The following is a 15,677-nucleotide window of genomic DNA, read 5'->3' as shown; positions in this document are numbered from 1 at the left end:
TTTGTGAGTTGAGTCACATGGATGTTTGCAGAGTCTTGTAGTCCTTTCATACTTGTCTTACTTTTCTTGCTTGAGGGTTTTCTACTATCTCCTAGCACGGTGGGGTGGTTCCATTTCGGGATCACATGGTCAGGTGGTAGTGCCACCTCCCATCAGATGTTCTGGATTGTATCTTTAGGCGAGGAAAGGCTTCACTAGTGTTTCTTGGTTCCTAGTTTATGTACCAGCTCTTGTTCGAGATCGTTGTTCAGTTGAGACCTTGTGGTCATTGTATCAGACTCTTGTGTAACCTTGATATGGTATCTTTGTAATCAGTGGTATTATTGGAAGACATGTATTTATGGATGTTGTAATATTATTATGTCAATGAAATGAATGTTATTGTTTTGATATTATGTTTAAATGGTCTATGGAAATTGAATACTTTGGACTACTTTCATTTCTTCATTATGGAATTTGGATGTATGTGTAGTTTTTAAACTTAAGTTTTCAATTTATCTAATTGAATGGATTAACTATGGTGTTAATATAATCTATGAAATTAATCTTTGTTGGTTACCCTTAGGAAAACTTATGATAGACTTCCATTGTGTTGATAAACATGCAATGATTATAGTTAGTGCACTTAGTCTTTAACAAAAAAAAATATCATTTCACCCTTTAGTTGCCTAGTTGTGTTGTTTTCCTTTAGGGTTTCTGGCGGGGCATTACAGTTTGGCTGGAAGGGTTCCAGCCAGAAAAGGTATTGTTAGCCTAAAGTGCGACACAGATCCGTACGATTACCCTAGAGATAGTTGATATGCTAAGATTTGTGTATGTCCTTGGGTGGTTTTATTGATGTCTTGTGTACTCACATGTAGGTAAAGGTCCATTTCCATCTTGGTTGTATTACCTTTTATTTCCCTTTCATCATTCCTTCTTCCCTTTTCCTCTGCAAGTGGTAGAATAGGCTTAGAATGGGTTTTATAAATGTTGGATTGGTCTAGAACTGCACCCTAATTAGAAAGGAAGTGAACCTTCTCTAGAGATTCAAACTTTTGTGACAACAATAACATCAACTAGTTTCTTATCTAGAATGGTCTTAAGACCTTTTTCACTAATGTGACCCAATCTATGGTGGGCCACAATATACATGAGTTTTCAGTCCTAATTACAAATAGCAGAGGCATCTAACCTAAGAAAATTCCATGTCCAAGATCCCTTAGCAATCACCAAACTCCCCCTTGCCAACATGCATCTAGACTTATCAAATTTCACATACAATATAGAATCATTCAACTTAAAAACTAAAAGTAAACTCCTCACAAGATGTGAAATATGTAAAACATAATGAATGGAAACAATCCTCCCATCAATGCAATACAACATTACCTTTCCTTTACTCACAATTTTCACTAAGGTGTTATCAACAAGAAAAAACTTTCGTACATCACACTCTTTATATTTAGAAAACCACTCCATAAGAGGATTCAAATGGTAGGAAGCACCTAAATCAACAAGCCAAGGATCATTACTAATAGAATTAGTGAAATAAATAAAGCATCAGAATCACCATCATTGAAGGCCTTATATGTGGAAGCTTAATTGTTCTTCTTCTTATTCCTACACTCCACATGTCCTCTTTTTCATCCATAGTTCCAACACTTAACTCTAACCTTTCTAGGGCTCTTAAAATGTCTTTTTCACTTATCCTTCTTTTTATCCCCTTTAGGCCCTTTCTCCTTGGACCTTCCTCGAACATGCAAGGCATCTTGGGAGCCAACATTCATGATATTTTTCCTTATATATTCTAGTAGAAGTATAGGAATGATGTTATCCATCTTCAATTTTTTACCACCACTACTTATGGAAATGATTAGATTTTCTCAAAAATCAAGCAAAGAGAAAAGAAGTAAAACAAATTTATCTTCATCTTAAATACTAAAATCTAGTGATGCAAGATGACTTATAATTAAATCAAATGCATTCAAATGTTTATTAATAGAATCACCATCCATCATTTTCAAAGAATACAAACATCTTTTCAGATATAGCTTGTTAGACACTCTTAGTTTGATAGATTTCACATATTTTCCTCCATAGCTTGTAAGCAGTGTCTTTTGTAGAGACATTCAAAAGGATGGAGTCAGTGAGATGCAACTAAATTTTTCCTCATGCCTTCTTATCTAACTTTTTCCTATAGTTTCTTAGCTACTAAAACTAGCAACCATCTATCTCTCTCTTCAAGGAGATTTTCAACTTTCAACTTCAACATTCAGTTACCAATGTCATTGAACTTCTCAATATCCTAACAAGAGGTGGAGGCCATGGTATACAACCTTTTACAAATATATAAAAAATCCACAAAGCAAAAGCTCCCACTACAACAAAAAACCTTCAACACTTTTAAGAGAAAAGTGTCCCTTCCTCAATAACATTTTTAGCTTTAATATCAAATATTGTATAACAAGGTGAAGAAAGCTTGTAGTGTGAACTTAAAGTGAAAGTTATTGCAAATCTTAAACTAAAGGTAAACTCTTAGTAAAGTTATTGCAAGAAGAATTACACCTGAAACACTAGATTTACATGGAGAAAACCTTTTAGGAAAAAGCTTAATGCAGTCAAGGTAGGGAGATCCAATGAATGACAACCCATCCTTGTAGCCTAACACAAACACCATGCAAGATATATCTATAACCGGTAACACAACACCGGATAAAGCCAAAAGAACAATTGGTAACAACACAAGATACATAACCGGTAAGCAGTATGAATAAATCTCATAACAGTTTAATGAATTACATATGTCACATGCTGGACCACAGCCCAAGATTACAAAACAACTCTTACATCATAAATCTATGATACGTAAATCATCCTCTCAACAAATCATCAATCAATAATAGCTTCCATTGTTCTACACTGATTTGGACCTTAGCCATCCCGACTTTAGTCTCCTCAGACCAAAAATAATTCATTTGGCCTCTTGTAATAGTCTGCACTATTTTGCACAGATCTAGACCTCAGTCCTTCTAGACTTTAGTCTCCCCGGACCAAAAATCATCATTTCGGCCTTTGATAATAGTATAGCTTCCATTGTTCTACACTGATTTGGACCTTAGCCATCCCGACTTTAGTCTCCTCAGACCAAAAATAATTCATTTGGCCTCTTGTAACAGTCTGCACTATTTTGCATAGATCTAGACCTCAGTCCTTCTAGACTTTAGTCTCCCCGGACCAGAAATCATCGTTTCGGCCTTTGATAATAGTCTACACTGTTCTACACTGATCCAAACCTCAACCATCCTGGCTTCACTCCCCCAGACCAAAATCTCACTAGTTCTACATCTTCCCTTGATCTCTAAACTCTGTCTTCTATCTTTTGTCTCTTTCCTCTCAAATGATTCACAAAAATTCTCTTTATACCATTCGCAAATAGTAATAACTTGATCAATCAGCCCCAAAGACCAGCTGGTTCATGAAACATCCACAAGACATCATGCAGTCCTCCAAGAACATCAGACAAGGCACAAGAAACATAAATCAATGATTCACAAGTCATGGAGATCAACCACAACCCGATCCAACTTTTCTCAACACTCTATAAGACTAACTGATAAGAACATATCAACTAGGCCAATACCAAAATAGATTTCTCACCAAAAACAAATCCAAATTCCATGAAACTCAAACATAACAAAGACCATAAACTCAAGGAAATAAATCCAAATCCACAACGCTAAAATCTCAAACATAAACAAATGCTACGATATCCAATAAATTCCACTATAAACTGCTCAACTGGTAAGAACTATACCAATGCTCCTACATCAGACTCTCGAGGTTAATTGAAAAGTGAGTCCCATCACTTGATCTGGTTCGACAATCTGAACAAGTCCACAAGCTGACTCAACTTTATTTCCAACCAATTGGTGCATAACCAATTCTTCCTCCAACAACATAAACCCGCTCTGATACCACTTAATGCAGTCAAGGTAGGGAGATTCAATGAAGGATAGCCCATCATTGTAGCCTAACACAAACACCATGCAAGATATACTGGTAACCAGTAACACAATACCAGATAAAGTAGAAAGAACAATCGGTAATAGCACAAGATACATAACCGATAAGCAATATGAACAACTCTTATAACAGTTTAATGAATTACATATATCACATGCTAGATTGCAGCCCAGGATTACAAAATAGCTCTTACATCATAATCTATGATCTGCAGATCATCCTCTCAACTAATAATCAACTAGTAATAGATTCCACTATTTTGCACTGATTTGGACCTTAGACATCCAAGCTTCAGTCTCCCCAAACCATAAATCATCGATTTGGCCTCTAGTGACAGTCTGCACTATTCTGCATTAATCTAGACCTCAGTCCTTCCAGACTTTATTCTCCCTACACCAGAAATCATCGGTTCAGCCTCCGATAATAGTCTACACTATTCTGCACTAATCTAAACCTCAACCATCCTGACTTCAGTCCCCCTAGACCGGAATCTCACCAGTTCTACATCTTTGCTAGATGTCTAAACTTTGTCTTCTATCTTCTATCTTTGTCCTCTCAAATGACTCATAAAATTTCTCTTTATACTATTCACAAATAATAATAACTTGATCAAGTTGGCCCCAAAGACCAACCGATTCATGAAACGTGCACAAGACATCACGCGGTCCTCTGAGAACATTAGACAAGGCACAAGAAACATAAATCAACAATCCGCAACTCACGGAGATCAACTACAACCCAATCCAACTTCACTCAACACTTTGTAAGACTAACCGGTAAGAACATATCAACCGGGCCAATAACGGAATCAATATGTCGATATGTCACCAGAAAGAAATCCAAATGCCATGAAATTCGAACATGACAAAGACCATGAGCTCAAGGGAATAAATCAAAATTCACAATGCTAAACTCTCAAATATGAAGAAATGCCATGATCTCCAAGCAATTCCATTGTAAACTGTTCAACTGGTAAGAACTATACCGGTGCTCCTACATCAAAGCTCCACCATAGGAAGAGAGGAAAGTAAAATACAAATCCAATCACATGTAAAATCTAACAACACTTTGTTACCCTATGTAGCAACGTAAATTATACACCCCTAATTAGCATTGTCCAATTCCACAAATAAGTTAGCACCCGCCTTAGTCTTTCCCATTTCATCTTGCATTTATAAGACTCCTTTAGGTATTTTATTATTAATTTAATTAAATATAAAATTCCTCTCTCAACAATTCACGTATTATAAAATTGGGCCCTTAACCCTAGGTGTGCCTCCTTTTTTTTATAAATGAATCCTAATAATTTCCTTATTTTAATCTTCAAAGCACATTTTCCCATATCTACACACCTTGGATTGACCTACTTTGTTGTGTTTGACTTTATAATCACAATATCTCACATTCCTAGAAAATTGGAAAAAATTTGGCCGGACTGTGGTGGTACCACCATGGTCCCATACTTTTTTTCCTTGAATTTTGAGAGCTTAATTTGGCAATATTATAATGTTCAAATCCTTCTTTGTGTAATTTTTTATCAATTCTAATTTGGCCTATTATCACATTTAAAATTAGTGTTTCATATATAAGGCCATGCTTTTCCTCATTTGAGGATCCTAATCAGACAATCTAAAAGGAGATCCTTGTGAAGTGAAAGTACAGGTTTTATGTGAATCCCAAATCAAAAAATTCATCATTAATCAAGTCTTCATCAACATCTTTATCATCCATGGAAGCTTTAGGAGATATTGAATAACAATAAGGACATCATCGAGTTTAGATTTACAAATTATCACATTTTTGGATTCATATTATTTCTTTAGATCTACATTGCATTCGTGATTTGAAGCATTTACATTACATTCATTTTAGATTTTTTACTCAAAACATAGGGTAGAAGTCTAGTTTGCATTTAGCTCATAGGAATCTTATAGACACATGAGATTCTAGGGCACACATACTTTTTCAATACAATATTGGCTATTTGTGGAGGTAGAAATTAAAAAAAAACAAGGTGGTTGACTAAGGCAAAACCCTATATAGCCACAAACACACCTTTTTTCTACTTGCAGGTGTAGTTACAAGTTTTTGTCAAAGTGAATAATTCGTGGAAGATCTCAACAAACTATCACAGACCCATCACCAAAATCTGGTCTTGGTAACAGAGATTAGGGTTCTCCACACCCTAGTCCTCTAGAAATAGGGAGCTCCACACCGTGGTACTCCTTATTTGGGCCTAGATTTGATAGGCATCTCTCAGATAGACTCAAAAATAGGTCCCCCAGTCTGCAAGTCAACTCAGCTTCTCAAACCAGTGCTTGCAATTCCCTGGTCCAGCCAATTCAAGCTTAATTTTTTATATTAGGTGTACACAAGAATTCCATTCTTTTATCTATAATTTTTTTCTTATTTTTGTTCAGTGATTAGTCTGTTATTATTGTTGTTTTAGCCACTTGTATTCATCTTTTTTACATAGTTTCACATTCTCCCATATTTAGCATATTCCCTTTCATAGCAGTGAAGGAATAGAAACCCTAGAAGTATCCCTTGACTCTCTTTCAAAAGAGTTAGTCAAATATTATCCCTCCTTTAGGTGATTTTGTATTCCAATGTCTGGTTGAAAGTGGGATTAGGTCCTAAACTACCCAATTCCATTTTCACCTAACACATTTTGGTGAACACTATATTCTTATACTTGCACTAATTCTATTTTTTTCTTAAACATATAGCTTATGCACTTTCATTAATTATATTGGTTAGTTCATACGCTTTCACTTAGTTAATCACATAATTGATTCACTACTTAGACATTGAGTTTACTTCCTTTACTTGCATTATTTTTTCATTCTCGTCAATTCTAGTGTGACACGTCATCCTTCAACCGACTTGTCTTTTCATCATAATAGTTTATTAGACCTTCTTCTGATGCTTCACCCCCTTCCTAAGGATCTTAATAAGGACATTTTGAGGCAAGAAGATGATTTCAATAACACCTTTATTAATTCTCTCCCTCCTAAAGATAAAGCATTAATAAATAGTGTTATTCCCTCTCCCAAAATTGGCCCTACCCATGAGGATATCATAGTGAAAGAAGATATTTTTAACACTTCTCTCAATGATATCCCTATTTGGGATGAACCATTGGAGAATAATGTTGATTATTCTCTTAATCTACTCCTCCCTGATGAAAGTACCTCAATGAAAGAAAATGATATTATGGTAAAAGAGGGTGATATGATTGACAGTTCCCTTAATAACACTTCACCTCCCCAAATTGTCTCTATTCATGAGAGCACCCTAGTTCAATAAGAGATTATTAATATTTATTTCAAATATCTCTCTCCCAAGGATGAAGCTTTGAAGAGTACTCTTAATCCTTCTCCTAGAGTGTACCTCTCCCATGTGGATCCTTTGATGATAGGATGGTATGATAGCTACCTTTCCTAGTCAGACTATGTCATCTTTCAATATCCTTCCCTCTAGGGATGAAGCATTACTTACTGGTGCTAGTCCCTCTCCCAATATTGATACCATCCATGATAAAATTTTGGTGCAAGAAGAGACTATCAACACTTCTTCCAATAATCCCCATCATATGAATGATGTTGATCCTTCTCCTAAAATATACACCCCTTGTATGGATACTTTGGAACAAGAGAATTATCTTAGGTTACAAGGGTTTAATATCATTAATACTCCCCTCTATGAGGATTTCCCTTCCTTTAAACCTAAATAAAAACCTATTCATGAATAAATGTTTAAGGTTGATAATCCTCTTTATGAATCACTTAATGATTGTTAGCTCTACTAGACCTTCCTCAAATATTACCAAACCATAACAAGCCTCTATTTTTGGTTCAAGGTGGTTATAGTAATAATGCCTTTTTTACTCCTAACAAACTAGTTATTATTGTGCAAGGAGGGTATCCCACTAAGATTCCTTATGAATATGCCAAACAAATCACCCGAGAGAGTTACAATTCAGTTCCCCACACATATAATATGAGTAACAATAGGCAACCTAATCCTCCTCTAGTTATCCCTTCTTCTCTTCCTACTTCTCAACCAATACTTCCACCACCACCTCTTTTATCACAACATCTTGGTAAAGAGTGTGATCTTATTGAACAACTTAAATCCACTCCTCCTAAGATATCTCTTTGGGATTTAATCCAAACTTCATCCATACATCATGGAATATTACAAGATTCTTTAAAGAACTTAGATGTCCCACCTATAGTGACACCTTATAATATGGATTCATTGATCGATCCTATGAAAGTATCTAAAGCTCAAATTATGTATTCAAAAGATGAGCTGCCTTCAAAGGAAGTTCATAATCAATAAGATCCTATTATGATTGTTATTCTTATCAACAATAATGCTATTAGAAGAACCTTAGTGGACAACGGATCTAGCCTTAATGTTTGTAGTATTTATTTATTGCATAAGATTAATGTGTATCCTTCTCTTATTCAACCCGACTCTCTTTCTATTTGTGGCTTTGACAATGTTTCTAGAGTATCTTTAGGTACTATAACGTTGCCTATTAAGGTAGGACCTAGAATTTTTCCTATGCCTAACCAAGTCATGCTCAATAGTCATACTTACAATCTTCTCTTAGGACAACCTTGGATTCATGTCATGCAAGTTGTCCCTTCTACTCTTCATCATAGCGTCAAATTCATTTATAACAATAAGATGTATAATTTGTATGTTGGTACTAATTTACAAGCTTGTTTGAAAACTTCTAAATCTTCTTCACATTCTTCTAATTCTTCTACTACTGAAGTTGAAACACCATCTCCTCCTAAAGATACTTCCTCATCTGAAGAGGTACTCTTAGAAGACGATTGGGGGTCCTTAGATTTTACACCTACCTTTATAGGAGAATATAAAATCCCCCCAATTGAGCCTAAGACTAAAAATGAAGATAATATGTTGGAAACTAAGAAGTAACCTACATTGTCTAAACAACTTAATAACAATTTTGTGGTTGCTTCTAATTTAATCAATTCCTCAAAATCTTCTTCTAGTTAATCTAATTATGACATTGAGACCTATGAGGACCCACCTTCTCTTTCCCATATGGCATCCCTTTATGGTCCAATTTTTCACTTTTTAGGTAAAAGTGGATATAATGGCAATCGTTGTGGTGAAGATGAATAAGAGATTAAAGCTCCTTTAGAAAATAAGATATTTTAAGCCTCATTTGGACTTGGATATAATCCTTAAAATCATACCAAAGAATCCCAAAGCATCCCAAAGACCATATCTCAATGTGAATTCCATATTATGTAGTGATGATGGACACTTGTCCCTTTATGAATCTCCGCAAGATTGACAAGCCCATTTAAGAGGCTTTACCTACTATTCATACCATCTCTTATAGAAATGAGGCCCTAATGAATTATACTTTTCCCTCTCCTAAGGTTTATTTTATGTATGAGGATGTTTGTGTGCAAGAGGAACATGAGTTAGTGCCCTATTCTTCTCCTAGAGCCTACTTTCTTTATCAAGACATTTCAATACATATCAGCTTATACATGGTTTTAATTTTATTGATTGTAGAAAATTTAACATGTAATATTAAAAAATTTCATCAATTTTTGCATATATTTAAATAACATTAGTGGCTATTATGTTTCTCTTCATTATGTGACATTAGTAGCTTACCTATTGGGGGCTCATTGTCATTCATGATAGTACAATTTCAACTACAAGAATACTTTGGTAGAAACATAATAGCCTTTTTGTACCATCCCTTGTCTCTATGTAAGGGGAAAGAATTATTTCAAACATCTCTTGTTCTTAAGATTAAACTTTCCCTTTGTGAAATAGTGTCTTCTATAAGGATCACTTATTGATCGTAGAGGTGTATATTCCTATTAATAATCCCCCCTCTCATATTGGAACAAGTATCCCTGATGAGGATCTTATCCTTATAATTATATATCCTTAATTGTGACCTCTTCCTTGGTGTAGGAAGTCTATAGTTATTCATCACATACTTTTCTTTATTGAGTGGTATCTTTTATAATGAACCCTTCTATATTGTGGATGTGCTTATCCCTGTTGAGGATCTCATCCCTCTTGTAGGAAAATAAATATTTGATGAGAATCTCTTTCCTTATTTTAGAAGAGTTTTTCTTCTATAAATTATCTCTCTTTGGTGTCCTTGTATGTATGCTAGGGGAGAAAGAATGATATTTAAATCCTCTATCTTTTTCCAAATGTTCACCTTTCCTTTGTTGAGTTGCATCTTTCATTTTATGTCATTTCTTGCATAGAATATGTGTGTTCCTTGTTTAGGACCTATTCTCTATATGAAATGATACATCTCTCATTAACACTCTCCTTAGTGAAAGTGTGTAATCCTTACCTAAGAATTCACTTTTTGTCCTAAATATTGGAGAATGTGTGTATTCTTATGTTCCTTCTCTTTTTAAAGATGTTATCTTTATCAAAGATCCCCTCTATTCTCGAAGGTATCTGAATATCTTAGGATAATGATATCTTCTTCCTTTTATCCGTCAAAAGGATCCCTACTGGTCACTATATAAAAGGTAATTATTTTTCCAAACCCTAACTCTGCAATTTGCACTTAATCTTTCACATCTTGGGTTAGAGAGCTCTGATTCCCACACCATCTATACCATTGGAATCATGATTCAGATCTCTTTCTTACCAAATTATCCTTGATTATTTTTGATGTTGTATCAAACCTTGTTGTGAGCATTTGTCATCAATTTTCTTTCACGATTCATAGTAGTAGACATGATACCCTGTTTCAACCTCCTAATTAGAAAGTCAAAATAGGAGGCATATAGCTACCCTCAAATTTCATCACTCTTAGTATGCATTTTAGATGATTTTGTGATTTCAACTAACAATGTGGTTTTATAGGATGTGGTTCCTAACGTTTTACTATAGATGTCACTAGGGGCTTCATTCGGCATTTCATGGACATATCCTTTTTCCCATGAATTTTTACTTTTCTATACTTTAGCTTGCATATGCACTTAGTGTCATATTACCGCTAAAGTGGGGGCTAAATGTAGCATCATAAATTGTACACCCCTAATTAGGGTTTTATAATTCCATGCTTAGGTTAGCACTCACCTTAGTGTGTCCCATTGCATCTTGCATTTATAAGGCTCCTTTAGGTATTTAATTATTAATTTAATTAAATCTAAAGTCCTCTTTCAACAATTCACATATCAAAAAATTGGGCCCTTAACCCTAGGTGCACCTCTTTATTTTATTTTAAATGAATCCTAATATTGTCCTATTTTTTCTCATATTTACATACCTTAGATTGACCTACCATGTTGGATTTGACTTTATAATCACGATATCTTTCATCCTTAGAAAATTAGAAAAAGTTGGTTGGAACGTGGTGGTACCACCACGGTCTCATACTTTTTTCCCCTAAATTCCAAGAAATTAATTTGGCAGTATTATACTGCTCAAATCCCAATTTGTGTCAATTTTTCTCAATTATAAGTTGGCCTATTATCAAATTTAAAATTAGGGTTTCATATATAAAACCTTTCTTTCCTACATTTGAGGATCCTCATTAGGAAATTTGAAAGGAGATCCTTGTGAAGTGAAAGTACAAGGTGTATGTGATGCCCAAATCATAAAATTCGTCATTAATCACTTCTTCATCAACATTTGTATCATGAATGGAAGCTTTAGGAGATATTGAAGAACAATAAGGATATCACCGACTGTTGATTGGCTTGTACCTCTTAGGATTTTCTATGATTTCATGTGGTTTTCATATCTCTATTTGAGTTTCAGATCTACACATTATCACATTTTTAGATTCACATTATTTTTTAAGATTCCCATTACATTCATGATTTGAAGCATTTACATTATTCATTTTATGTTTTTTACTCAAAACATGGGGTAGAACTCTAGTTTGCATTTAGCTCATAGAAATATTACGTACACATGAGATTCTAGGGCACACAAACTTTTTCAATGCAATATTGGCTATTTGTGGAGGTGGAAATTACCAAAACCAGGGGATTGACTAAGTAAAAACCCTATATAGTCATAAACACACATTTTTCCACCTTGCAGGTGTAGTTATAGATTTTCATTGGAGTGGACAATTCTTGAAATATCTCAACAAACTATCATAGACCCATCACTAAAATCTGGTCCTGGATCTTAGGTACCAAGGTGCTCCACTCCTTGGTCCTCCTTATTTGGGTCCATATTTGACAATAATCTCTAAGACAAACTCAAAAATAGGTGCCCCACTCTACAAGTTAATTCAATTTCTCAGACCAAGGCATGTAGCACCCTAGTCTAGCCAATTCAAGCTTAGCTTTTAATATCAAGCGCACATCAGAATTCCATTTTCATATCTTTACTTTTTTTTTAGTTTTGTTCATTTATCAGTTTGTTATTATTGTTGTTTTAGCCACTTGTATTCATCTTCTTTGCATAGTTTCACATTCTCCCATATTTAGCATATTCTCTTTCATAGCAACAAAGGAATAGAAACCCTAGAAGTATCCCTTGACTCTCTTTCACAAGAGTTAGTCAAGAGGATCAATCCTTAAGGTTATTTTATATTCCAATCTTTGGATGAAAGTGGGATTAGGTCCTAAACTACTCGATTCCATTTTCACCTTACATGCCCTATACAAATGAACAAGATTGAATGAATAACTCTAGCTCAAGACACCATTTTATAGAAACTTGTGAGGATGAATACCCCTATGGTATCACCAACAAATAGGTAGAAAAACCACCTTGAAATATTCACACCAAGCTCCCATAATAGCCTCTTATAGATACTTCTTACAATTGCCATATGACTTTTAGCTAATTTGGACACCCCTAAACCAATTTATAGGAGCATTTCTCATAAATGCTTGTCATAGGAACCCATAATGGATTTCATAACCATCATACATGCACTTACAATTCCTAAAAAAATATCCAAGCACCTCAAAATAGGAGATTCCAAAAGGGATGCCTTGTTATTTTGTCTATTTCCCAAAGGACAAATAATAAAAGTAACTTTGATATTACATAGTCTCTTTCACCATCATTGGTGGTGAACCTATAAATTGGCCATATTATTCCATGATTTATGGTACTTTAACTCAAGTTTATAATTTCATTCCCATGCATTTTCAAACATAACCTTGGTTTTATGAAGCATTAACTAGGATTAATGGTTTTTCATTAGCATTTGTATGTCTAACTAGTTGATGCTAAATAATGGTAAAATATTATAATAAATGATTATTGTTGAATGTCAAGTATATTGGAATGATAAAAAAAATTGTATGTGAGGTATATAAGTCATTCATGCAGCTAGAAAGGAGGAGGAATGCATTGGTGATTGATAGATGTAGCTGTTGGTTGGAAGTGCTGAAAATGTCAAAAAACCAATTTCAGTAAAATGACCATATCTCACTCATTTCTTAGAAAAATTCAGATCTTCAAAATTATTTGGAAACCTTAAGAAGAGATATAAAAACGTTTTAAATTATTTGATCTAATTCACAATAGTTAATGAGAAGCATTCACCAAAAGTTAACTAAGACAAACTAGTAGATGTTTTGGGAGCAGTTAAAGATTGAGTTCTAATTCAGTTTGGACTCTTTTACCTCTTAATGATCTCATAGTTTTGGTGTTATTGAAAGTCAAAGAAAATTGGAGAAACTTTTGGAAGCAATTGTTAGAATTTTATCATTGATGTCATTATGTGTTTGCAATCCGACAACATGAGTCTGATATACTCTAATATAAGCCCCACAAGTTCTAGTATACATTTGGGTTAGACATATACCTTTTGGGTTCACATTGCTCTGTGTGACTAGATACCTCCATAATATTTTGAGAACATGTTTTATATTTGGTCTAACATCTATTTCCAAGATTTTAAATGATAATAGTCTATTGCAGCATAGTTATGGGTTTGGTAACAGTATACCCTTCTTACTGGCATAATGCAGTGTGAAGGTTTTGATATGTTCTTCTCTGAAATCATCGGTTGTATGTTGGTTTTGGTGATTCCACATATTCCTTATATTATGGAGAAGTTGTTTTCTATATTGTTTGACTTCTCTGATATGGTAAGAACAAATTTAATAGTAGCATGTAAAGGTTTTTTGGGCTAACCCTTCCTTCGATTGAGTTGACTTGAAGAAGACTCAAATTGGTATATATACAGTTGCTTAGTGAAAGATAGACATTATGATCTTTTGATCATATTATGCAATCTATAGTGAATGTGAAAGTGATTATTTACTTAAGTACAATTGTGTCTCATGCATATGATAGATGCAATCTTAACATTTCAATTTTTTGTAATATTGGCTATAAGCCATCCTTCACCAGTGAGTCCTTATATTCTGGGAAATGAGCCCTCCAGTAGTGAGCCACCTTGTCTTAAACTAATTACATAATATTGAGAGATGATCCTCTTTGTGTTTTTTCCCATCTTGGGTTCTCCACGTATAAATTCTGGTGTGGTGGTGTATTATATTTTTGCTTATTGTTCATTTCAATTCTATAAATTAAGTTATGTTATGTGGATGGTTGTTTGAAATTTTTAATAGATTCAAGGGAAGACTAATTCACCCATCCCCTCTCAGTATTTTGAATGTTCAACAATTGGTATCAGAGAAAGGTCCTTTAGAAGAGTCTAATAGCTCGAAGGAGATCCGGAAAGTTTAACACATTGCACTTAGATCTACTTTGGATCAGGAGAGATACTTTGATGTAAATGGAGAACTGCTATTGAATATCTTGAAAATATTGAAAATGAAAATTGAGATCTAAAGGAAAATGTTCATTTGGAAGAATTAAGAGAGCAAATAAGAAAATATAGAGAAAGACACAAGGAAGTTAGTGAAGAGCTCAAGCAAGTAAACATCACTATTGTAGATCTAAAGACCAAAAGTGAAGAAGATGGAAGAATTAAGGAGTATTTAAACAACATGGTTAAATGCAATTCAAAAGAATGCAAGAAGCTTGAACAAGAAGCCACGACTCTTAAATCAGACCTGGAAAAATCAAAGAAACAAAAGGACAAATTTAAGATGAGTTCCTAGACAAGCTTGATAATATGTTAGCTATGCAAAGGTCTCCAGAAAACAAAAATGGCTTAGGATTTGAAACTGGTGAAAGCTCGCAATGTAAGACATAAAGCAAAGAAGGTCCATCTGCAGTAGAAGAAGCAAAACTTGCTAAGTCTACTAAAGATGACAAAGGTAAGTCATTAGTTGAGAAACATGTAAGTAAAAGAAAAAATTCTTTAATGACTATTATTTTAATTGTAATAAACTAGGTCACAAAGCATTTGAATGTACAAATAGAATGAATCAAAATGCTAAATCTTCTTCTCGTAGATGTTATACTTGTAATAATTATGTTCACAAAGCTAGTCAATGTAAAAATCATGTTATAATGATTGAAATAGAAAAAATTATTTTGAAGGTCGTTGATATACATGTTAAATGTTTGGACATAAGGCTAACTAGTGCAAGTCAATTGAAGGTCAAGAAAATAATATATGCTACAACTACAACAATCCTAGAGACATTGCAAGATATTGCATAAAAACAGAAGCCAAGATAAGTGAACTAGTAAAGAAAATCAATAAGGAAGATGTGAAGGCTGAGATGAAGAAGATT

This window comes from Cryptomeria japonica, chromosome 2 (assembly GCF_030272615.1).
Source record: "Cryptomeria japonica chromosome 2, Sugi_1.0, whole genome shotgun sequence".
Classification (NCBI taxonomy): Eukaryota; Viridiplantae; Streptophyta; class Pinopsida; order Cupressales; family Cupressaceae; genus Cryptomeria; species Cryptomeria japonica.
Note: the sequence above shows the minus strand (reverse complement) of the source record.